The sequence below is a fragment of the Arvicanthis niloticus genome, chromosome 17 (genome assembly GCF_011762505.2).
Source record: "Arvicanthis niloticus isolate mArvNil1 chromosome 17, mArvNil1.pat.X, whole genome shotgun sequence".
NCBI lineage: Eukaryota > Metazoa > Chordata > Mammalia > Rodentia > Muridae > Arvicanthis > Arvicanthis niloticus.
The window spans coordinates 45,369,324-45,392,672 of record NC_047674.1 but is presented as its reverse complement, the minus strand read 5'-3'; the positions used below and the strand labels follow the sequence as shown (position 1 = coordinate 45,392,672).

At 41.3% G+C, this 23,349-nt stretch overlaps 1 protein-coding gene across 7 annotated transcripts in view; it reads right to left on the bottom strand.

The window, feature by feature from the left end:
• Positions 1-23,349, bottom strand: part of Pkhd1 (PKHD1 ciliary IPT domain containing fibrocystin/polyductin) — a 440,341-nt gene that overhangs the window by 322,989 nt on the left and 94,003 nt on the right. The gene's annotated exons all lie outside the window — the stretch shown is intronic.

Sequence of the window (23,349 nt, the reverse complement as noted above, 5' to 3'; positions counted from 1 at the left end):
CACATTAATAAACTGGGCTTCACACCACATACACATTAATGAACTGAGCATTTCAGGTCAGGACAGTCTGCTATATCGAATTTATGCTTGATAAAAAAAATTTATTTTACTGTGTGTATATGTGTGTGTGTGTGTGTGTGTGCATATATATGTGTGTGTGTGTGTGTGTGTATGTGTGTGTGTATGTGTGTGTGTGTGTGTGTGTATGTGTTTGTGTATGTGTATGTGTGTATGAGTGTTTGTGTTTATTCCCATGGATACACCTCTATGAAAGCCAGCAATCAACCTCAAGTGGTATTTCTCAGGAGCCATTCATGTATATTCTAATATAAAAGCTCTTGCTGAGACCTTGAGTTTGCTGTTTTTAAGCTACGATGACTAGCCAGTGAAACTCAGGGATATTCTTTCTATCTATCTATCTATCTATCTATCTATCTATCTATCTATCTATCTTCTATTATCTATCAATCTATCATCTAACTATTTATCATCTATCCTATTATCTATCTATCATCTATCTACCTACCTACCTACCTACCTACCTATCTCTCCTTCCCCACTACTGCAATTAGACTTAGGACACTATGGCCAGGTTATTACACGGATGATATGGATATACTTGCCGGTACATGCTTTTCTGACTAAGCTATATCCACAGCCCTGAGACAAATCCTTTACAAAATACACTCTCATTTCAAACTTAGTGTGTCACATAGTTTAACTGTATTAGTAAATTCAATTATGCAGCATACATTTTATGTTGTGAACTAAGAAACTATGAAAGGAACAAGAGTACATGCAATGCACTCTTCATCCAGTCCTGACATTGCTCTCCTACTTTGTGCTCCCTTTAAATGTTCCTAAGTAAACTTCCAAGAACCACTGTTTCATGGTTCTTTTCCATGTGGCCTTGGAAGCTTTCTCTGCAGATATTTTGGCCACAGTGCTGTCAGTCACCACAACCCCATGCTACTAGTACAGGAATCCTGAACTGAATAGGGTTTTATCGCTTTCTGGGGCTTCTTATACCTGTTGACCAATTTAAGCCTGAGAAACTACACAGGAGGACATGGGTAAGCACATTACTCCTTCATTAAGGTGAAGTCTGACTCTAGGTCAAGGACCCAGGATCTTAGAAGGCTTGTGGGACTCGAATACATGTGTCCCAGCAGCAAGTTCTCTTCTTTATCTACTGTTAGGAGGTCTCTGATAGAAGAATGTAAGGCAGACAGCTGGACTTGTGCCACGGTCGCCTTGGACAGAATCTGCTGCCAAGAACCAACGGTGTAAGGTGAAAAATACACACAGCCAAGGCCGTGGCTTTTCAAATGATGAGCTTCGGCCACTAAAATTTCTCTCCTCGTTACAGAGCTGCTTTCATAGCTGACCTGGGGGTCAGACCCACTATGGTTCTTCACCAGAGAGAGCATTTGTACTGTGGGTCAGCATTTTACCTTATGCAAAAAGTTCCATGGGGGGAGACCCTGCGTTTTTTGGGGGGGTGATATGAAAAAGAAAAATTCTACGAAAGCAAAGCATATTCTTTCAGTTCCTCAAAATGCCATTATGAAAGTTCCATTGAAAATAAAATACAGCCCCCACCACACCCCCCTCTGTCCACTCCCCACTTCCTCATGTATTGCCCTTCACAATAGCTCAGTAGCTCCAGGTCTGTCTCCATTTATCTTTTTAGAAAGAGGGAAGGAAAAAAGGAGGCGGAAAGGAAAGGAAAGAGGGAGGGAAGAGAAAGGGGACAGAGGAAGAACGGAGGGGGCTCACAAAGAGAGGAGGGGCAGTTGCTTATCCAATCCATGCATCCAGCAGTCGCTTTTATGGTTAGTTATTTATTTCCTCCCTTTTGAAACAGACCTTTTTTTTTTTTTTTTTTTTTTTTTTTTCTCATTTAGTGGGACAGAGAATGTCCTACTGGAGTGACCTTTTATTCTTTCTTTTTCCTTCACCCCTCCAGGCTATTGCCCTCATGCCAGTAACTAGATAACACACTCTATCAAAGATTTAAAAAAAAAATCACTAGGAAGGCACTAGGGCTGATAGTAGCATCAATCGTAGGCTGACACGGGCCAGGGTCAACCATTTATCTCTTTGCATAGCCTGTGGTTACTGAGAGACCTGCTTGCCTTTGCGACAGCCCTACAACCTTGTGCAGAAGTGGCTTGTCCCAGCCCAGATGAAGTCAGCTGCCTCTTTCCTTTCACTTTCCTTGTTTGGCATATTTCTTTGTTTCCATTTGGGTGAGCATCACTTTCTTACTAGCTGAAGACAGGAGGATGTGAAGCCACTCCCATCTTTCAGAGACCTCCATATTCCAACATCAAGCATACCGCTATGGGCTCTAAAGATAATCTTGTCCTGTGGGCCAAAGTTTTCAAAATAACATTGAAATTCTGTTCCTGCTTAGTAAATATGGTGACATACCTCACGTTCAACTGAAGTACTGTAGCATCTCGGTCTTTTCACTGGATATGAGATTTCTATCAAAGAGTCATCTTTTGATTGTCACAAATTCATTTTGCATCCTATACCATCCTTTTCCCATAATATCCCTCCATCCTAACCCTATCATTTAGTCGGCAGATAACACTATGCTTAAAAGGAGGTTTAATGTTAAGCAGACTACAAAGTCTCAACTCAAGCACAGTAAGCCCTGGGGCCTTGAGCAAGTCTCAATGTTTCGAAGTATTCAGCTCTGTGCAACAATATCTTCTCTATAGTGCTGTAAAATTAACAGAGAAAGAATGTTTCTGTGCCATGCTGTTATGGATACATAGCCAGTGCTGAGCAGCTCGGTTTGTTCCCACAAAGTTAGAGAAGAGTTTATTGTGTGGACAATAGAACTTGATGAAAATAGCATCTTTGGTGCTAATTTTTCTTTCGCTTTAATGTCACTTATTTGAATCCTCAAGAAATCTGTTTAGAAATACAAATGCACCAGGCAAATTTTAGGCTTTCTGAGTTTAAACTCTAACTAGGACCCGAATAGGGGAAAGAAGCTTAAGAAAAAGAAAATTTAAGAGAAAGCAAAGAAGCTCCTGAGAAATTCTGTATCTGTGTGATTTTTGCCCCATTTTTTTTTTACATCTAAAGGCGAAGTAGTTTGTGATTTGGTAAATTTAAAAACATATAAAATGTATTCTATCCTCCCATACTAAGTAGTAAGAGATCTCCAGATGAAAACGTGTTGGCGTACATTCTTAAATTTTGATTAGTAAATTACCCTTTTAAAATGATAACCGTGTGTGTGTGTGTGTGTGTGTGTGTGTGTGTGTGTGTGTGTGTGTGTGCAAGCGCGCACACACGCGCGCGCATTGTGTACACACAGGTGTATGTGGGGTAAGTTCATGTGTGTGGTGGCCAGAGGTCAACCTCTGCTGTTTCTTAGATGCTGTCCACTATGGATTTCTGAAACAGGATCTTTCACTGGGCTGGAATGTGGTGATTAGGCTAGGTGGGCTCACAGTGAGCCCCAAGGAGCTACTTGTCTCCACTTCCCTGGATACAGACCTCCTCCATGCCCGGCTTTCTTCACATGAGTGCTAGGGATATAGTTAGGTCTTCCTACTTACAAGACAGTTTGAGCTATCTCCCACCCTTTAAAGGACAATCTAGCAAATGGTACACAGCTAAATATTTATTTTAAAAAAAAAAGCAAAAAAGTAATAAATAAGCAACTGTAAGTAATAAGTGTTTAAAGCTGATCATAATATCCTTTTAATTTTCATATTTGAAGTTGTAAATTTAGAAAGTTAAAAATACACATTGCCTTAAGTAGACCAGTTATGATGGCCTTCCGTTTGTATCTCACAATTATACCACAAGCAGTCTGGTAAAGGATAGGGTCAATTTCCCATGACACAGAAAAGAATGATTTCTAAAGATGAAACAGAGAAACCTTAAAAGTTGTCCTGCTGGTGAACTTCATGTAGAGGCACACAATCACAGACACACACAGAGAAGCATGCCAGCACCAGCAGTCAACGGGAGACTGGCCCAGATTCACCGACTGTACAGAGAACACCTCTCAATGAAGCTTACAGAAAATGAAGTCAAGACTTTCACCCTTTACACTGAACCTTGTAGCCAGCAGGACAAAGAGGACAAGCCTTTGGGGACTAAGGACACAGTCGCTGACATTTTCCAGGCCAGAGTCAAACCAAGTGAATGCTAAAAACTATACTAAAATATTTTTTTTTTCTAATCCCATGATTACCTTTCAAGATTTTACTAAACATGTATCTTTTAAAATAAGACGAAACTGTGTTTTATTTCATTGTATATTGAAGTGGTATTCTGGAGAAGCCAACACGGTTAAAAATCTTCTTTGTTATTATGCCATAATTATGATCATTGGCACACACCTTTAAAAATGATGAAACTTCTGAATCTTTCACACAAGCATCCCCTCATCCCTCCCTTTCGAAATGTACTATCTAACTAACAAGCAAACTTAACAAAACAAACGTCCTTGAATTACAGATGAGATCACCTGTTTTTATACAAAAAGCAGACAGCAAAAAGTATTAAAAAATGAGATTCTTATAAGAAATTTTCTGCTGAATATTATTTACAGTTTTGAGATTAAAATAGTTCAAAAGCATACATTAGGTATCTGTGGCTGAGACCTATGCAGAACTCTACAGAGCAGCAGACAGGAGAAGCCATAGGGCTTCAGAAGCTGGGCATCTTCCTCTAAGAGGTCAAGTGTTTCAGGGGAAAGCCACATGGGGTGTGTAACTCCTGTCTCTGGTCAACATGGGATTCCTCTTTATTTCTTGCCATCCAAAGTCTCTGCAAAGGTTTCTAAATTTTCACTGCAAATGTTGTCAGAAATTGCCTGGGTCTGGGGAATAGGAGTCTGTTTCACTGTTTTGAGACAGCATCTCTTCACGTCGCTCAGGCTTTCTTTCACATGATCGTGCTGCCTTTGCCTTCAGAATGATTGAACTACACACACATGTAAGGAACATTCATTTTAATCATGTTCGTTGAGGCAAAAATTATTTGTACTATTATAGTGGTTGCATATAATATATATATATAAAATAAAAAATACCCACCAACTCCTTTTTCTCTCTGTCTCTAACCTGTCTTACTTTGTCTCTGTCTTTGTCTCTCTGTTTCTGTCTCTGTCTCTCTTTCTCTCACACACACACACAAACACATTCAGAGAGGGGGGGAGGGAGGGAGGGAGGGAGGGAGGGAGGGAGGGAAGGAGAGAGAGAGAAAGAGAGAGACAGAGAGCTAGAGAGAGAGAGAGAGAGAGAGAGAGAGAGAGAGAGAGAGAGAGAGAGAAGTATTCCATAACACTCATGTGGAGGTCAGAAAAGGAAAATTTAATTTTTCTAGGCACCATGTGGGTCCTGAGGACTGATGTCAGGTTTGGGTCCTATTGGCAAGTACCTTTACCCACTGAGCCATCTCATCAGCAGCTGCCTGTCTCATTTTTACATTTAAAACTCTCAATCTGTTTAAACAAAGTTATAAATTCCTTGAAAAGAAGGGACAATCCAGGAAATGCAAGACAGGACATGGTTTAAAACAATTCTATTCCACACAGCTTTTTTTTTTTTTTTTTGGAGGGGCCATTGGTATAAAAATGTTTTAAACAATTGTACTGAGACACACAAGTAGACCTCATGAATTCTCTAGACTCCCCTAAGAATGGGCACTGGGTTTCACTGAAGGGCTAGAAATCTCTAACTGTGCCCCACATTTCATGCCCTATGGCAGGGTGAGGCTTTTCTCCAGGAGCAGGGGATCGTTAGCATATCAGACGCATTAATAAATCCCTGTCTCAAATACGCTGAAGCCTCCCACAAAGAAGGAAGGAAGCCTGTCTTCTAGCTGCCCCTTCCATCTCTGAGTCCGGAAGGTGCGACTCCCAGTACTGCCGGAACATGAGTTCTCTTTCAAACCTTCAATCCCTGCCCCCATTAAAATGTAAAACCAGAGTCAACCCCATCATGGAGTGGCACCAGAGGATTGCAATTTCATCCGCCATGATTTTTATTAGCCTTGCAATTTCTTAATGGGCTCCCCTGAGGGCTAGCTGGGAGAATCCTGCTCCTTCAGGCCGGATTTGCTACCGGCAGAGCAGATAAACATGGCACCTGCCCTGTGACAGCTGACATCACATCCACCCCGGGTGCAGAAGGCAATGCTAAAGGTTAACAAAGGCACTGCTCCGGCAGGCTGAGCAGCTGAGCAGCGGCAGCAAGGTGAGTGAGGAAGATGTTCTGAATTGGAATGTGAAGGCAAAAGCTGTTCCCTGGGTCTGCAGATCTTGCAGCCCAACCAGATTTGGAGGGAGCTGAGCAGGCAGCTCTCCGCCTGCTGTAATCAGTATCTCTTACACAGCTCATCAGTGTCACCGTGGCCCGCATCTCATTATGCAGCAGAGGTGGAAGTGGACAGGTACGGAACACCGGAACTTTTACTTTTCTTATTATTTCCACGGTGCACAGCGAAGCTGAGAGTTAATTAAGTCCTGTGGGACAATCAGTGTCTTTTTTGGCTGGGTTAAATTACATTATATACAGATGCAAAGAAGGAGGAGAAAAAATCCCCAGCTCTTTCCCGATTAATAGAGTAAGTTAGAAAAATGACGATTCCAAACGCGAAGGTGAAGCTGATGGCTCCTGAGCACACAAGGGTGTCTAATGAAGTCATATGACAATGCCACCAGAGACAGCCGACCTCAGAGGATCTCCAAGCTCAAAAAAAAAAAAAAAAAAATCTTTGCCTCAACTCTGAAACAGCACTGATTGGGGTGGGGCAGTCCCGCTTTATAAATGGGAAAGTTCTTCAAAGATTCTGGAGAAGCAAACTCCCTTTGTATTCACACAAGTTCAAACCATTCCAGAGGGAAAAAGGGAAGTTGTCACAAAGGTCTCAAAGAACCTAGTCAAGCAGCCATCTGCAATTGCTATCTGCAATTGGGAAACAGAAAATCGGTTTTCTCCAATGGACAGTCACTGGGTACATTAGCCACTCTAGGGCAGGCCCCGTGCCAGGAGTAGTTGGCCAATAAAACAAATTCCATAGGTTTTGGATTTGGGGGCAGAGGTGTGGTTTTTGGTGTGTTTTTTTTTTTTTTGGGGGGGCGTTGAACTTTTAGTGTCTGTGAATAATTTTATCATCAATTTGCCATTGACAGAAATGAAAACCCAGCAGGTCCTTGACAAGGACGTTGAAAAGCATTAACAGAAGCAGCTAACTTTAGGTTAAGTTAGTAATGAAACTGTCTCAAAATGGAGGACTGGGGGAGACAAAGCAAAATCCCGAAACTATGATGTTAAAAGAAGTCTCACAGCACTAGTTAGGCAGTGTCTGTCACTTACGAGGTTAGGAGGCTCCAAATCCAGGCTGGGAACAAAACCATCACAAAATACAACAACAACCCAACATGGGCATGGTGGAGGCAGAGGGATGGTTGTCATGCCTCAGGGGGCCAAGCTGGGTCACATGAGCCAGCTCAGAAAAGACAAGTGAAGGTGACAGCCAAGCACCTTCAGATTAGAGAGTCAGATGAGGCCATGCCGGGCACTGTGGCTCTTTGTACCTAGGCTTTGCCCTTCTGCTTGTGGTGTAAGGAGAGCATCTGCAAGATAAAGGAGGTAGTAAGCTCTAGTCAGCGGATGATGATGATGATGATGATGATGCTTATTCAGGCACCAACCCAACCAAGTCTCAACTTATACCTCCTTCAGGTTGAGTCTGTCCGCCAAGACCTCCCAGACTCCTGGTTAGGATGGGGGCCACCTTGAAATGTTTCTTCAGTACCTAGAGCTGTAAAACCATGGTGCTCATGATCCCAGATCTGAGTTACTTGCTGCTCTGTCCTGTCCTGCTCACTTCACCTGCTTCCAACTCTGTGGGGTTTGTACAGTTTTGGGGTTGGGTTGGGTTGGGTTGGGTTGGGTTGGGTTGGGTTGGTTTGGTTTGGTTTGGTTTGGTTTGGTGATGGAGTTTGTTTCTTTGATTTTCATTTTGTTGTTGTTGTTGTTTGTTTGTTTTATCTTTGAGAGAGACAGAGACAGAATATGAAGCTAGGTAGGTAGGGAAGTGGGGAGGTGTTGGAAGAGAGGAAAGAAGGTGAAAAATAACAATATATGGCAGTAAAGAATAATAAATAGTTTTTAAATTAAAAAATATTTTTAAAAAAAAATCTGTGGTTAAATGTCTTTGGACGTAACATAGAGTGGGACCTGCATAGTTTGGGATCTGGTCCCAAACTTCTCAAACTATCTCACATAAAGCCAAAAAGTGTCACATGGGGGGAGATGGATGAGTCTACACACCCAGCAATGCTGAAGAAGGCCACCTTCAACAGAATAAAGCTCACTTCCTTCCTGTAGACTTTCTCAAGAACTTGCCTGCAGTCTGGGGATAATGCTAGCCTAGGAGGCAGTACCCAGGTTACTGTTAGAGCACTAAACCACACTGTCTCTCTGATTCACCAGAAGTCTAAAGCCAGAGACAATTGACCAGTTCTGCTGCTATTCAAAAAGCCATTCCAGGCTCCTCAATGTTACTTTCCAGAATACCTGTGTAAGACACCCTTCTCTCTGGGCTGCAGCTTTAAGATGCCTGAGGCCTACCATTTGGCATGGTGGCCAGTGTTTTTTCTTCGTGTACATGTATCTGAGCTTCGGGGAAACAGCAGCTGTGCCAGTCAGAACTAACTTGTAACCCAGCCTCATTCAATAATTCTAGTTCTCTGCCTCCAGTATGAGCTCTAAAGGATACTTTTTTATGAGAGAGTGATCCATGACTGTAAGATAAATTCCCTCAGAGTCTTACATTTCCTCCTGGATTAAAGACATACACCTCAAGGGATGCTCAAGACATAGTATTCTCTATGCTCCTCCCTGGAACTCCCACCCCAGTGATATTCTTTCAAACCTCACCTCCCACTCTAATTATTTATGTATTTCTTCCCCCCCACAATGTAGACTCTATAAGACTAGTCATTGTTCTGTGACCTCTATCCCCTCATCCAAATCCAGGTCATTCTTCTGAGCTTAAGTTTAAATGTCATACCCTCTAGGGAATTTCCAGCTGACTCTTTTCAGCCAGAAGATTTCTTTGCCTTTGTTTATATTTTAAATTAAGATACATAGTTTCATCACATCATTATACTGTGCTTGTGTCTTAGTTATTGATCAAGACTTTCTATTTTCATCTTTAGAGTGACCAAAACCCTTACAAAATCCGGTAGATTGGGCTAGCCATTTCATCCCAAACACTTAACACCATCTCATAGTCTTTGCTTCTCTTTCAAATTAATCCTAAAGGGCCCCATAGCATGGCTAACCAGTGACTGGAATCCTCTGAGTCCTCTGATGTTTGAGAGTTAAAAATTAAACAATTTCAATTTCCCAGTGCAGGGATGCCAGGCGCCCACCTGTTAGTCATAGTCCCTGCATGTCCCACATGCTAACAAAGCTATCAGGTACTGTCCTGCAGACTACCCAGAGCCAATGCCAGGCAAAACCAAACAAAATACATTTGTTCCTGCTTGGCTATGCATACTGTCCCCTGTGGGAAGGGAAAGAAGTTAAATGACTATGGAGGGTCTTGGATCTACTCCTCTTTGCTTATTACACAGAAGGGCTGAGAAATTTAATTAGTTTTTGTGACATGCCTGAAAAGGCACCATTTGGAAGCAAAACCTTAGAATGGGGCATTTCTTTCCAAAAGATTATTGGTCTTGTTTTTGTTAAAGAGAAGTTGCCTTGCACAGAACTAAGTAATGAGTCATCTCATTGGGAGTTGGTGTATCATAAAAACAAACAAACAAACAAAAACCCTCCTCTCATTTTGAATCAGGAAGGTGTATATCATCAACTGATTTTGAGGTCCTGCAGGTTACTAGACTAGGCATGCTTTATATAAGTCATTATGCTATGCTTTCTCAGTTTGTTGAAAGTAAACACCTCTACTAAATTCTAAGGGATGTTTACCAAACTCTTCCAATTATACAGAACAGATTTCTGGTTCGCACCAGAAATCTGTTAAAAGCCCACATATACCCAGTGCCCTAGTTATCAAAAGCTTTCAGTAAGAAGGACCAGAGGACAAAGACTTACAAGAAAGCTACATGGACACGATGCAGACAAGCACACTTCATTTCCAAGCTTCTCATTCAACAACACCCTCAAGATTTCCCTTCCAGACAACAGTGATTCCATTTTCCTGGTCAGATAGTCGAGATGAGATTAGGCTTAGGTCAAGGTTCACAGTGAACACACACTGGCTAAAACCAAACAAGAAAGCCAAACCCTGAGCACAGAGTACTGCAATCCAAAAACTTAGTGAAGAGCAATCTTGAATAGATGTAATAATATATATGGAAAAGAATGTCCCTTCCTCTCTAACTGTGCAAAACAGACTCTCCAATTCCCATGTCATGTGAGTAGGAAAGCAAGTAGTCCAGTAACCATAAAAGCCATCTGTAGCCACAAGAGACAGACTTAGGTTTAGACTAAATTCTGCAGACACCCAAGCTGCTGAATTATGCCATTCCTATTCCTAGGACACCAAACTCTCCCATTCAGTGAGGTAATAGAATCTCCCTGTCATTTAAGTCCATTTAAATTTTTGTCCATCTGTTTTCAAAGTCTTAATAATAATATTTGTATGTTTACATGTTCTTGTATTCAGCACACATGTAGTCACACATTCATAGCATGCACATGGTCAGAGGGGGCAGAAGACAACTGCAGTGTCGTTTTTTGGGAAACCTTTCACCTTGTTAGTTTGAGACAGAGACTTTCACTTGCACACAGCTCAACAAGTAGGCACGGCTGGCTAGCCAGTGATTTCCTCAGGGATCTACTGGTCTCCCTATCCTTAGGACTGGGATTACAAGCACTCACTACCACACTCATTTTTTTACGCAGGCTCTCACATTGTACTTAACACTAGTGTCTGCAGGACAAGCACTTTACTAAGCCATCTCTCCATCTCTGTGCAGTAATAAATACTTTAATGTTTGAGATGATAATATCATCATAACATTCCTCCCTTCTCTTTCCTCTCTCCAAATTTCTTATATACCGTTTCCTGCTTTCTTTGAAATTCATAGCTTCTTTTTCCATTAATATTTTTAATGTAAAATTAAATGAGAAAAAAATAGAAAGCAAGAATGTACAGAAAATGCCTATGGATTATAATGAGCTGTGGGTATTGACATGAATATAGTATAAATTGTAGATATAGACATATACTACATTTGAATAAATTTTCTTAAAGCTTAATATTCTGAGGAAATAAAAAGAGACCTAAGACAGATGTCAGGAGAGTCACAAACCCCCACTTATTCCTACAGTTTGTAACAGTATTGTGAAGGGTGAATAAGTCTCAGTACTGAAAACTCTGCTGATGATTTTCAGAAGATGGGAACTGCAGATGAGAACAGAAACACAGTGCCCATGGAAGGGAAGCTTGCTTACTCCAGCTTACTCCAGCTTACTCCAGCTTACTCCAGCTTACTCCAGCTTACTCCAGCTTACTCCAGCTTACTCCAGCTTACTCCAGCTTACTCCAGCTTACTCCAGCTTACTTCAGTTTACTCCAGCTTACTCCAGCTTACTCCAGCTTACTCCAGCTTACTCCAGCTTACTCCAGCTTACTCCAACTTACTCCAACTTACTCCAGCTTACTCCAGCTTACTCCAGCAAAGCACATCAGCCCATCATACCACCTAATGCTCCCTTCTTATGGTGTCACCTGTTATATTTGCCACCAAAAATCATTAAGTTTTGAGACTCAGGGTAGGCTCAGAAAGAGAAATTAGAGGTAGCATATAAAACCTAGGAGGCCATTAGGCTACAAAAGCCACTTGTGAAATATGGCACATTCAGTAGGTCATGTATAGTAAGAAATGACCCCACGACTTCAATGGCATAATCTTTTTATTTCTTAAAGATTAATGTATTTGTTGCATTTTATGTATGTATGTATGTATGTATGTATGTATATTTGTATATGAGTTTGAGTGAGTTTCATGTGTATGTACCATGAAAGTGCAGGAGACTGTGGAAGCCAGAAGAGGTCATTGGATCCCATGGAAGGAGAATTAACAGGCAGTTGTAAGTTTGCTGTGTGGGTGCTAAGAACAAACACCTGGTCCTCTATGAGAGCAGTAAATACACCTTACTGATAGGCTATCTTCCTACTCCCAACCTTGTCCATACAAAGTTAACAAGATTATTTTTCTGTCTATGTCCATACCCATTCTCTGGGTCAGGACAATCAATACGTTAATATATATTAAGCCCATTCTATCATTTAATTTTAAAACGTGCGCACTGAGGAGGTGGCTGAGCAGGTAAAGTATTTGTCATGCAAGCATAAGGAACTGACTTCTAATCCTCAGAAACCACAGGAAGCTGCACGCAACAATGTGTGTCTGGAACCCCGGCACTCCTACAGGAGATGGGAGACAGATACCAAAGTGGAAATCCCCAGTGCTTGGGGATAGGCTATCCTATGTACCCAGCAGCTGAAGTAGAAAATAAGCACCAACCCCTGAGATCTTTCCATTTACCTACACACGGATGCTCCAACATCTAAAAACCAGCATACATTCACAAACACACACACACACACAAATAATAACATTAATAATAGTTACTATAATGAGCTAACATTGTAAATAAATGACAGGAGGGTCCTAACATGCAACGCTACTATCCACATTCTATTCAAATGAGATGTACCCATCAAAGCCCAAAAGGCTAGGCAAGTACAGTGCTCCCTAGCTCTTAAAATAGAAATAGGATTTGGAGACACTATCACTGAAGAAATAATTGGAAATTGTTACACATTCATATTCTCTCTCTCTCCCTCCTACTCCCTCCCTCTTTCTCTCTGTCTCTGCCTCTGTCTCTATCTCTCTCTCTGCTATTCTCTTAAGTCAGTACCTTTCAACCTTCCTAATGCTACAACCCTTTAATACAATTCCCCATATTGTGGTGACCCCCAACCATAAAATTATTTTGTTTGCTATTTCATAACTGTAATTTTGCCACCAGTATGAATCATAGTGTAAATATCCATGATTTCTGGTGGCCTTAGGTAACCCCCTGTGAAACCCCCTGAGTCATTTGACGTTCAAAGGGGTCAAGTCTTACTGATTGAGAACCAGTGAGAACTAGTGACTTAAGACAGGAGCCAAGAAAGTCAGGTAAGCATCCTGTGATCTGAGGAAGCTTCCAGCATCAAGTGGAGCCCAGGGAAGGTTACTGTTTTATGAACCTTTCATCAAGAGAGGAACCTCAGGATACCCACTGAGGGATCATCACACTTCAGAAATGCCAGATATTCCCTTGGGAAAACCAACAGGATTGAGTCACACCTTTCTTGTCTCATTGCATATTATTCTTGGTTTTGTTCTATGTTTTAATACATAAACTGTACATGTTATTTCCTTATTAAATGGTTGCTTCTACAGGCTGCTTTTCTCTCTCCTCCCTTGGGAAAGACACCTTTCCTTCTGTGAAAACTTTGCCTGATTTATACTTCCAATTAGCTTTATAGAGAAAGGCAACCAGAGAGAAGTTCTGCACTAGAGTTTAATCAGTTCTTTTGCCACCAGCTTCCCTGCTATGATCTTACTATGTAGCTGTGTACAGCCGGGGGGGTCTGAAGAGGTTCTGTCTGGCCCTCCTACCTGTGTGGTCAACACTCTCAGACACTATCAGGAAGACAGTGACTAAAGGAGCTTACAGTAGAATGCAATGAGATAGGACCTTAACTTAGATTAGTCCAGTCCCCATGAGACTGGATTATACCAAAGAATTAGAAAGTCTCCAAATCATATGGAAACAAATTCATAGCCAACATCATGAATGAGTCTATCTTACTGGTAACCTCTGTTTAACAGGTTTTATAGAAACTAGTTCAATATTCTTAATTCTACTTACTCCTCCAACAGGGACACTGCCCCTGCCTGTTATTCACAGGGCTGTTTTCACAGACTTGTCTAGCTTTGTTTTTCACTGAGGGCAGAAACTTGATTTTAAGGTTAACGACGAGGAGCAGTTTTCCTGGGATAATTCAAACTCCCGTATTATGATGTAATAATTACTCAGTGGTATATCATAACTGGAAATAATGAGGACATTTGTGTCTGTGGAATAGCAAATAGCCATTGAAACTGACACCCCATTCACTGATAATGTATGTTACATGGAACCCTAACGTGTGATGCAGCCTTAACATGAAATGTAACCCTAACTTTCAGAGCAGGCTGATGTCACAAACTCAAACAATAGTAAAATTCTCTGTGGAGGGAGAGACATGCAATAAGCTTATAAAGGTAAGTTAAACACTGAAATCAGGCTATATATTCCCCAATTTGTTCCTTCAAAAAGAAGGAACAATAAAGAAGCATACAAGACCTTAGGTTTGAATCAATGACAAACACAAAGTGTCTTTAGTACTGCAGGTTATGAGTGCGATGTCACCACCTTAAACAATAAAACAACACTTTGACCTTGCACAACAATTTGCAAAAAAAAAAAAAAAAAAAAAAAAGAAAAAAAAAAAAGCTTGTCCAGATCTATTCCTTTTCAGGTGTGTGTCTCAATATGTGTTTTACAGACAATAAAAAATAGCATATTCAGAGGCTACCTATGAATGAGGGACAGCTGTTCCTCACTCTTGCTATATCCTGCCAACCTTGGGAAACAGAAAACAAGATACTTGGTGAAGTGAAAGAAACAAGGCAAATCTATATAATAAGTAAATCTAGTTTTCTCCTGGAGTCCAAGGTCACAGGCACTGTATCATGATGACACCATTGAACTTTTAGGATTCTCTGACTATTCCATTTTGTATGTACTGTCTTCCTCCAAACTTGAGTGTCAGGTAGTGCTAATTGACTGAAAGGTTAAGTGAGCTGCCTCGAAGTCACAGACAGACAGTTCTAGAATTAGAAGTCAGGCCCCAAGAGTCCTGTTCGCTGTGCAGCTCGCTTGCCTCTGCTGCCTACCTAATTATCCTAAAGAGATAAGCCCCTTCTGAGATGAAATGTCTGCTCTGCAGATCCTTCTCTCCTGGCAGTAGACAGTTGTTAAAGCATTAGGACCTTCATTTCACAGAGGAAATGCAGATATAAGGGACTCGGTTTTCCTGCAGGTCAGCTAGGGAACCTTCAAGCTCCTGCCTTCTATGTCCCTGTTCTAAGAACTAGTTCAGCCCTGCATGGCATACTTTCTGTCTGCAAGCACATCGCCATCACGCCAGGGGAGAGAGGTAGATCCAAGAGACAGAGAGAAGTGGGAGAGAAAGGAAGGAAGGGAAGGGAGGAGAGGAGAGGAGGAGGGCAAAACTTGGTGAGGGATGGCATGGGAGAGTGGGAGAGGGGGAAGGGAGAGGAGAAAATAAAAGAGAAAAGAGATGAAAGGAAAATATAAAAGAGAATAAAACAAAATAAAATAAAAATGGGGCCATAAAACAGAATAAAGGGGAAACTGTTTTTGGATTTCTGTAATAGGAGACACAAAATTAATTACACACTTTTCAAATCTGTTTCTGGATACCTAAACATATTGTAAAGGAAACACTGAATGCTGTCACTACTGACTTGTGGAAATTTTCTAGGACATTCTCCTCAAACAAGTAGGGTTCCAATTTAAGCAGCGTGGTTGGTTTTTGACCAGTAGTCCAAGCTGGGTATTCCCCTTCATGTATTCATTCCTCAATGAGGAATCTTAAATGGATCTCACCTTCAATGAGTTTCATTGTCTAGTTGGGACATAGACTATTGAAATCAATACCTATAATTTAAATACACAAAAGAGATAAATTCCACGAGACAAGTATGATAAAGTACTATGGGCTATCACAAGAGAAAAAAAAAAAACTTTTAGTTTTAAGGAAATAAATATCCTGAGCTAGAAATGTACTGAGAAGCCCAAATGAACTTAAAAATGTCAATAGTTTGGGGCTGGGACATGGCTCGGTGGGTAGAGCCCTGTGTGTGAATGAGAGCTCAGACCCAAGAACAGACTGAAAAGCTGGGTAGGCATGGTAGCCACCTGTAGTCCCAGCACTCAGGAGACAAAGACAGGGAACCCTAAAGACAAGCTGACTAGCTCAAGCTGGCTGGAACTGGTGACTTCCAGAGTCAATGAGAGACAGATGCTCAGTAAAGAAAGTAAAGCGCAGTGACTGAGGTAGACACTTGACATCCACTTCAGGTCTCCACATGCATAAGCACTCATTTTCACATGCAAGCATATCCACACATCCATATATGGACATACAAGCAAACATACACTCAACTCACACATAAACACACACATATATAGAGACAGACAACATATATATAGACAGACACATACATACACACACATACACACATATACACAATGTACACATATACACACATACATACACATATACACATATACACACATATACACACATACATATATACTACACACCTACACGCATACACACATATACGCACATACACATATACTACACACACACATATATACACATATGCACATGTATGCACACATATACACACATACATATATACTATACACATATACAAACATACACACACATATACACACATACACACACATACACACACATATACACACATACACACACATATATACACATACACAACATACACACACATATACATACATATACACATATACACACACATATACACACATACACACACATATACACACACATACATACTACACACATATACACAAACACATATATACACACAAAGTTGAGGGATGTGGTAGTGATTTAACCAGCCAAGCATCAAACGTCTATGAGTCATTTTGTAGTCACTAAGAGAAAGCTGAGTGGCGTCTCTCCAGTCTTCCTGGTTGCCATTTGAAATCACCCAGCGTTTTGTTGCTCTTGGTCTTTGTGGGCCTTTGGCTCACTCCAGACAGCTTAGCAGATGTTGTTGGCCAGATCTCATGATCTGAGCAACAAAGATTAAAAAGACCATACAGATTTTCAGAGCTCCATTTTGGCACTTGCCCCTGCATGCTGATACCCTCCCTAGAATCTACCCCATCCTCAGCAACCTCAGACTCCAATTTTGCAACATTCCACCCAGTGATACGGCATCTCTGAGAATACCCATACCCTGTACTGTGTTTCTGATGAGAAAATCGTGGTCCTTGCATGTTGCCTCTCTCATTATTCTGCTGTCTTACTTTAACCTATTCCTGAAGTGTATTTTGGCTCGCTTTATACTTGTACGTAGCATGGAGGTAAATCTGAAACTTAGTACGTTTTTGGTCCAAATCATAAGTCTGCCAAATCATGACACATTAACAGTGACACATTAATTGGCTCAGTGGATAAGATCACGTGTTGCAAAGGACCCAGGTAGGTTTGATTCCAGGTGGACACATGGAGATAGGCTCACCACTCCTCAAGCTGAAGGCATACATGACGTACGTATGCAGATGTACATGCAGGCAAAATACTCATACATATAAAATAATAAAAATAAATCTAAAATTTAAAAAATAACCTGAGAACAATTCGTGTGAAGTAGATGTCATGAAATTTTCAGATGTGGTACCTGGGAATCTTCACTCTGTTTTAATCTCTCCAAGGACACATCACTCAATAGCCTTTCTGGGAGAAGTAAAACTGGATTTGCAAAAGATCTAAATCTCCAGGTTTGGCTGGAGGACTGAATTTAATGGGGAATGTCTATATTGACTTTTCCTTAAAGAGAAAGCAGATAACCTATCTGCTCACATTTCAATTATGTCTGAAAACACAACGCCTGGCTAGTGTAGTTTCTCCTGAAATCATGTGTGTGCTTCCTGGAAGGTGATATTTGAGTGGCTGTTATGCCATTTCAGTGGGAATAGGGATAAGTAGGAATAGGGATTAGTTAAGTAGGAATAGGAATGGTACTTCTCGGGACTATGACTTCCCTCTGTAGACATCAGGCAACCCTTGTATATGCCTGTTATGGTTAGAATGTGATAGGTCCCCACAGGCTCCTGTGTTCAAACACGTGTTCCAGGAGTAGAGATGCTATTTGGAAACCTGTCGAGATTAGATTATAGGAGACTGATGGCTAGGGGTAGGCTGGGAGGTCTTATAACCTGGCTGTTCTGTGCACTCTGCTTTCTTACACACTGTTCATAAGCTGCCACACTGCTGCCACCACCACTACCCACTATGACGGACTGTATCCCCTCAGGCTGTAAGCCAAGAATAAGTATTAAATTTACCAATTTAAGTAGCTTCAGGTATTTGGGCACAGCATTGAGTGAAGTAACTAATAGTGGGCTATCTTGTGCTCAATTTCTGGTATCTCACTGTCTCTAAATTCAATGTTTTAGGGGTCTAAAGAGTGACTGGTCTTTTCCCTCTTTATCTCAATTCTCTGTTGAGAATATTTCCTCCACTTTGCTACACCATCTGCTACTCTCCCAGTTACTTTCCACTGCTTTGTACTGAGGTTTGTCTCTGCGATTCTTCATTTCTTCAAAAAAGAAACATGTGCTCTTCCTCCTCCTCCTCCTCCTCCTCCTCCTCCTCCTCCTCCTCCTTCTTCCTCTTCTTCTTCCTCTTCTTCTTCTTCTTTTCCTCTTCCGCTTCCTCTTCTTCTTCTTCTTTATCTTCTTCATTTTCCTCTCTTCTTCCTCTTTTCTTTTTTCATTTTTTTTTTGTCATTATATCTACTTGAAAGATGTCACCATTTCTTTGGGTTAGAAATACATTCTTGGAAACTATGGCAAGGGATGGAGAAATAGCTTAGTGAATAAAGTTCTTGACATACAAGCAGGAGGATCTAAGTTTGATCACCAAAACCCATGTTTATAAACAAAGGTAGGATACCAGGCAATGGTGGCGCAGACTTTTACTCCACTCAAGAGGCAGAGGTAGGCAGATCACTGAGCTGGAAGCCAGCCTTATCTACAAAGTAAGTTCTAGGATGGCCAAAGCTACACAGACAAACCCTGCTACAACAACAACAACAAAACGGTAGCAAGGGTTTGAAATCCAACTTCAAGTGATCTTCTGGGCTTTCTGGCCAGCCAGCAGAGCCTTCTTAGTGTACATGCACATATGCATACATACAAGCACACATACACACGCGCGCGCGCGCACACACACACACACACACACACACAGCACAAAACTATATTAAGTTCAGAGGCATACCACAAACAACCTTTGTGTTGCTCTTGCTATGTTTCTGGCTTTCAGTTCACTGTTGTTTTCTGAGTCCCATGTCACATTTTACAGTTTCTCAAATCATCATTCAGAGTATGCACAGGGTGGAGTAAACTTTCTGAATTTCACATGCTTTTCTCATTACTATATCAAATTACATATCTTTATTTTATTCTCATACCACATAATATTGTAGTAGATACAAGTTTCTAGATTCAATATTAAAAACAACTTCCCTTAGAAAGGCTGTTTCAAGTAGCTTCCCCCCCGAAAACCGCTGAGACAAACAAGTAAACAAGTGGGGTGAACTTGGCGGAATATCCCGGAGGCAGAAACGAAGAGAAAGCTGCTTTCCTCAGCCTTCCCTTCTGCACGATTGTCATAGAGTTCCACAGTTGCCTCAGGCGTGCTCAAGTTGAACACAAGCCCTGCTATATACAATGAACCAAATCCATCTGCTGTCCCCAGACAAGCAATCCTGCTTTGCTTTATGTTCTTAAGACCTCATCTTGACAACCACAGAACTAAACAACACTGGGTGACACAGACAACTCTTTTCCAGAGCAAGGCCATGAGGAGAGGTATCAGTCCCTTGAGAAAATACTAGATTAAAATGTTCCAAAGACGAGTTCTGCTAATTACCACGGGTCTTCAAATTTACATGCTGAATCATGTATCAAATGCCCCTAAATATCCTTGACAAAGAGATATATTCATAAACATGTAAGTATGTTCATATCTACCCTACACACACACAGCAAGAAGAGAACTGACATTCACAAATTCATCTGACTTTGGGGCCCTTCTACTTGTCTCAGTTAAGTGCCTGTCAGCGCTGTACTTTTCCTTATCTGGACTGAGACAAAGTTAGTCTGCATGCTAGCGAAGATTCCCAAGGCTGCAGTACAGAAAGCACACATTCAAACATGGATAGAAAAATCACCAGGGACTCATTACTCTCAGATCATACTGGCCTGGGTTATAAATCAACTCTATATCCACTTAGTTAATTACGGACTTCATGATGTCCATTTCCCAAAACAAAGCGAACTTCTCTGAGACCAGCAAACAGAATCGAGAATTGACAAATTTTCCATTGCCTAGAACTATATTTTACTGGGCCCTAGACAACTGTGTGCCCACTTAAGCCACACAGATATCCCCAGCTCTCTCTATATGTAAATACAATCAATAATATAGCCGATATGTTAAAATTGTGTCCCCGACCCTTGTTTGATTAGTTAGGAACCTGCTAAGGCTAACACAGATCTCAAATTCTGGTGATTCTGCTCTTTTCCACTGTTCCCACGTGTTTCCTAGCTTCTTGAAAGGGCTTTGGTAATAGACTGCTTAAAACTGTGACGTCACCGTCACCATTACCACAGGCTGCAGCCACAATTGTGGTACACATTGTCCTCATTGGTAAGAAATGGAGTTTCTTATACGTTGCTTTATCACAGTATGTTTTTGAGACACGCCCTCATTCTCCCACAGTCCGGTTCCTAAAGAGCAGAAGACTTACTTTCTCCCCAGTGACAATGATGTCAATGATGATCCATACCAAGTCATCTGTCCTCAGGAATCTTAGTCACACTGAAACACTAGTCTCGGTGACACCCATCAGACCGACTCTAGGTTGTAAACCCTCTTGTAAACCTTACTTTCTTCTCTTACCTCACTATGCAGCTAGCCTTTAACGGTGAAGACATCGTTCCATATTGTTTTAGATGCCCCAGTGTAGGAGAGGCCAGAGGGGTGAGGTGGGAGTGGGTGAGTGGGAGGAGGAGCACCCTCATAGAGGCAAAGGGGAGGAAGGATGGGATGGGGAGGTTTGTGAAGGAGGGGAATAGCATTTAAAATGTAAACAAATAAAAATCATTAATTTAAAAAGCAACAAAAAAAGGACACAGCAGAGAAACTTGAACATGTTTAGAATTTAATACATACGCATTGTTTAAGAATTTAAAAATAAGGGAAGCGTGTAAAGATCCTTCAAATCTCAAAATTACACTCTGAATTGTTAAAAAAAAATTAATGAAATCTAAGAAGTGAAGTTATCTGGTCAAAGCAGCAAGCACCATGATAAACAACTGACACCATTTTCTTGCACGGTCACTGGCTAACACTGGACGTTTGCTGTACATGTAATGCAGTTTTCGGTGCCTTATATATAGTGAAGCTCAAAAGGACCTGAGGAGGAAGTTACTATTATTGTTATCCCCACTGCACAGATGAGAAAACTGAGTCACAAGTAGGTTAAATAATTCCCTTGAGGTGAGCAGTGTATTCAAATCTGATAATAGAGCTCCTAAGCTCAGACACTTAAGCAATGTTCCTCTGGGATGCTTTACTGGGAATTTGCTTATGTTAACATTTCAAAAACACTAGATAGACTGTTACCCATTCAGAAAGAATGGTGCCTAGGTGCTTTAAACAAAGACTTATAACTAGAGCTGACAATAGGACCTGGTGAGGTGTTCAGCACTAAAGACCTCAATATCAAGGCTCAGGGACCTTTGTAGAGGCAGGGTGGAATTTAAAAGGCAGAGGACAGGGTGGCATCACAAAATGACATCTCATGGACATGACATGGCTCTTGCACTCACGGACTCACTGAAACTATGGCTACCTGCATCAGATGGAGCCCCTCAACATTTCATGATGGTTGAGGGACATCTCATGGGACCCTTTTCCTCCATAAAAGACTGTGGGTAGTTAATGGTTTGGGGTGGAGTATGTCCTATTCTTCAGTGGCGATGCCACTGAATTGTTCCAGTTCCAGTAAATAACATCCTACCTGTGGTCATGAATAAAACACAAACTGAACTCAATGGTCACATGCCAAAGAAATGGCATGAAAGAGGAGGGGGAACTTTGTTGGAAAGAGAAAAGCTTTCATCAGGAGAGGAGGTGACATGAGAGAGGGCAAAGGGCATGAAAATGACTTACATGCATGTGTACACATATGAGACCCTTGGAAAAATAATTTTAAAAGTAAGATTGAGAGTCTTAAGATTGCTCCGTGTCCCAGAGAGTTCCCACTGACAGCTGGGTAAGAAGCAAAGAGTGGGGTGTGGCCTGCAATTACAGGACAGTGGACCTGGAAATGAGAAGCCAGTGTGAGCCGTGGACTGAAAGGAAGAGGTGTCTGAGAGGAGACTGTGAAGCTAGAAGTGAGAAACCTGGGGACAGGACAAAATGAACTTAGAGAGTCCTGGGTGTGGGGACAGACAGGGAACAGTTTTGGGAGGACAGAAAGACAGACTTTTCAAAACCACACACAGTTTTCAGCAGAAAGATAAAACTTACACACAAAAATATGTACCACAAACCAAAGGTGGGTGAATTTGGTTCAGAGTGGACTGAATCAAACGGCATACACAAAAGAACCTGGAATGCCGAGTGGCATATAATAGGCACTTAATAAATGTTTGTACCAAGTAAAAGAGACAAAGACAAGATGACCTCAGGATTGCTTTCATGAAGAAAGAAAGGCACCGAAGGGAGTAGGTGCTCAATAAATATTATTTTTTGCTCTGTGTACAGTGAGAAGCCTGGGGAGTTGTAAGAGATTATCCGATAGATTTCCAAAGAACTCTTAGCCTCTGATTTCAATTCTCACAAACTCCCTTGGGAGGTTGTGGAATTTCTCACTGGGGACTTAAAGAACACAGTATTATTAGAAGAGTCACTTGGAGACAGTGGTTTAAATGGGATGCATTGAGAATGTGAGGCTGGACAAAATGGCCTCTGGCCCTTCTTATTTCTAACTTCCCAGGAATCTCCTCTAAGGTTGACGCTTACACTCCCCACCCCCACCCCCACCCACGGAACAGAACTGAACTGGATAGACCAGCAACATTGTTATCCCGCAAGATGAAGATGGCTGATGGATCTGGAAGGCTTCCAGAAGGGCTTGGTTAAATGGTAGACTATTTATTTCATCAAGAAATAAAGTACTGGGGGCTTCCTTTCTAACATGTATGCAGAAATCGGGACAAAAATGCTTCAGAGGTTATCTGGTCAGAATTCACCCTCACAGAAGTCAGACAGTACTCTTTTTTTTTTTTTTTAGAAAATATATGATTAACCATAGTTAACAATGAATTCAGATGCTAGGCACTGGCT